Source organism: Tasmannia lanceolata, unplaced genomic scaffold (assembly GCF_043159265.1).
Source record: "Tasmannia lanceolata isolate RefF3 unplaced genomic scaffold, GAP_Taslan_0.1 ptg000015l, whole genome shotgun sequence".
NCBI lineage: Eukaryota > Viridiplantae > Streptophyta > Magnoliopsida > Canellales > Winteraceae > Tasmannia > Tasmannia lanceolata.
In genome coordinates, this window is record NW_027518692.1 from 35642912 (window position 1) to 35646705 (window position 3794).

Genomic DNA, 3794 nt, shown 5'->3' on the forward strand with positions numbered 1-3794 from the left:
ATGTTTTAATGCACATACGTGGCTTGTCTTTTCTCTTTTAAGTGGCATGAATAGAACTTTTTGGGAACTGTAATAAGCTTTTGACTGCCCTTTAAACACTAAAAGACAACATGCTTTAGTGGGAATATATAAACATGGTTGTGTTGATATCGTTTCCCTACTTTTATAGTGAAATTACCAAAGCCCCTTGAAGGACTATGGGGGACTAATTTCTTCAGTACAATATCTTGATAATGACACTCACAGGGCCATTGGTCTGACCGGGATCCATAACTTGGGCTCAATGTCAGTGAGGGTCCTTCATCCATCAAGCTTCTTATACCCTTCTGCCATAAAAATGCTAAACCATTAATTATTGAATGGGTCACCTCAGGTCATGACGCGCTACAAGATCACCGATCTATAGTCTCAATGTGAGACTATAGAATTAATCATCACCATTGATAGCAAACATGGCACAGTTCAATGGTGATTGGGACCCTTGATTGTAAAACAAATTGAGTGGCCTCTACCAAAAAGCTATTGCATATGATGGGACCCACTTGCAGATCCTACACTATATCAAAACATTGTTGGTGCAGTATAGTGCCTGACTATGGCCGGGCTGTATCTCTCTTTACGTATGCATCATCCGGATGTTTGTCACTCTTTTTTTTTTTTTGAAATAGGTAAGCTGGGGTTTGTTTGTCACTCTTTTATTGCGTGCTTCTACATCTTTTGCCCCGATTACTTAATCTGACGATTATTTGATGATGACCAACCATTCACATTCGTTGGAAGCGTCTCTCATGGATCAAATCTTATACTATTCTGTTAAACAGCCCCTTATTTCACTTTCATCGATCAAAGCTAAATGCAACTCGGGTTGTTTCCACTACTAAATTAGCGTGGTTCCAAGCTATTTTAAGTGAAATTAACCAAGTTTTTATTGAGAATCTGCCATCATTGCAATCTCAGATCTCAGGTGAAAAGTAATCGAAACCAAGTACGATGTTATGGAGGGCAATTGGACATCGGATTAGGAGTGTAAATGGATATTCGAAAATTCGATTACCGTCTGCATCCGAATCAGTTTAAAGCGAATATTATCTGAATCCGCTTCAAGCGGATATTATCCGAATCCGTTTAGGAGATATCCGGTTCTTAACGATCCGAATCTGATAAATGGTGCATCCGATCCGTTTAACATCCGAATCCGACAAGTACATCCGTTTATCCCGAATATCCGCATCCGTATCTGTATATCCGAATTCGTATTCGAATTCGGATATCCGGATTCGGATGCAAACTCGGATATCCGGTTACGGATGCGGATATTCGCATTCAAATTCAACTTCAATTAGATAATTTTGGATATTTAACCAGTTGATTTAAAGTTACAAACATGAATCGAATTCGGATACGGATACGAATTCGGACATTCAGATATGATTTATTCGAATTTGGATATTCGGATACGATTTGAATCCGGATAAACGGATACGGATAATATCCGAATTCGAATAATATCCGTCGGATGCGAATTCTGTAACGAATAATAATTATCTGTCGGATTCGGATACGGATACGGATACAGATATTGAATATTGTAATCGAATTCGAATTCAGATATAGCACTATCCGATTCGAATTCGGTCCGTTTACACCCCTACATCGGATGATAAATTGGCTAGAGGGATATATTAAGGCAGCACTTTAAATTTCAAGAAGTTATCAGATACAAAGTCATTTATGGAGAAGATAGAGTGAAGTTTTAGCCGCAAATGTCATTTACGGAGAAGATAGAGTGAAGTTTTAGCCGCAAATGCCGCTCTTTTAAACCTCTCGTGGTGCATTTCCCAGATCTATTTAGAGTGTCCTTGAATGGTGAGGCCTTTCTTCAGGATTGTTTAGTGAGAGACGATGGTGATAGAATTTACTGGAAAATTGTGTTTAGAAGAAACTTCTTTTTGGCGTTTTTTGATGAAATTTAGGATTTTGCTGTGGGTTCGGCTATTGTCTTTAAACACGTTTGGAGGTCGGCAAACGAAGAGGGAGAGTATTCTCTGGTTCGATCTTCTTCCCCCGTAATATAGTTTTATTATTTTTGTTGTATCTTTTCTTCTTCTTCCCTGTTTCTTCTTTCTTGTTTTTATTCTCTGGTTTGCCCCTTCTCGGGTGCTCCCTTGTCATTTTATACAAATCGTTATTTCAAAAAAAAAAAAAAAAAAACTTCTTTGATAGATAAGTGGATCACGCTCCCTCCTCCCTTCTCTCGCATCTTTCGAAGGTCTGGTCCATTCCAGCTCCTCTAAGAGTCTACATGTTTGGATAGACAACTAGCCACTACGAGATTTAGACCATTGATCACCTCCACCATTATTAGATGCTGATTGTTGATCACGGTGCCCAATGTGTGGGGGCGAGTGAGTAAATGGATCATATGTTCATTTACTACAAGTGCACCAAGGACGTATGGGCCAAAATCCTAGATCTATTCAGGGTCTTGCAGTTGTTCTCAGCGTCCTTCAAGGAGCTCCTAGGTAGCAGATATTATGTTGTAGCCTAGCAATGCAAGGACCTTATGGAAGCTGGTATTGTTGGCTTTTATCTGGGTCCTTTAGAAAGAGAAAAATGGGTGCGCATATTTAAGAATGAAGTCAAAAGCTTCAGGTATTGGAGGGCTTATTAGGGATGAATATGATCCTTTTCTTGCCCGATCAATGTCGGGGATTCAAATGAGGCTAAAGTCAGAGTAGTCCTTCAGGGTATTAAAATGACGGAGGGCAGTGATTTGGATAATCTTGTAGAAGGAGACTCCCTAAACGATATTAGGTGGTTGGACGGGATATCTCCCCGCCTTAGTGATTTTCAGTGTTCATTGATGAGATCCTTAATCAAGTGGAAGGGTAACATGTCCAGCCAGATCCATCATGTCAAGAGATCAACGAAAAGAGAAGCAGATTGGTTAACCCAAGAGGGGCATCTCATGTGGCTTTAGAAATATTTGATATTCTCCCCCCATAGCTTCCAGAGCATTCCTCGTGTTCACTTCTTTGTGTTTTTCTTTCTTCAACTTATATTCCTTTTTGCCATGACTTTCTTGGCCTTGTGCTCTCTCCACTAATAAATTTCCATCAGTTCAAAAAATAAAAAATCCGCCATCATTGCGTTGCACCATCATCATGTTACTATTCTAGTTTTGCACGCTCGTACCCAGCACATTGAATTCGAACGTGTTGCTCAAGCACCTTTGGTATTCTATGTTTTATGACTGATATGTAAATTGTACAAGGAAAGTGGACTTTGAGGCGTGCACGAAACACTTTCCTTAAGGCTTTATTCACTCTCACTTGTTTTCACAAATTTGCTACGAGATTATGCGAATATCCTCTAGGATACAACCAAGTCTCGGTGGAATCTACAAGTAGCAAATCTTGGAGAATTCCCAAATAAATTTCTAAAAGGAATAATTCAAATATATGGCAAATGCTTTCATAAGAGAGAGAATGTTAAAGAGAGCAAGAAAGTCAAAATTTTGAGTTCGTTAGTTTTTTATTTTAGGAGGCTACACCCTCTATTTATAGGAGTGAAAACATCTATTTGGAAAGGTACATCCTTCAAGAATGGTTACACCCTTTCAAGAATTGACACACCCACCCTTTCAAGGATGGACACCATTTCAAATTGATGCCGTTCCAAATTAATGCCTCTGTGGTACCCTGATCCCGGGAGAGGGGTGTGGGGCGCGAGCCGCCGCTCTCTCTCTCTTGGTCTCTCGTATCCACGCGATTGGCGTGTGCATTTTAATATTG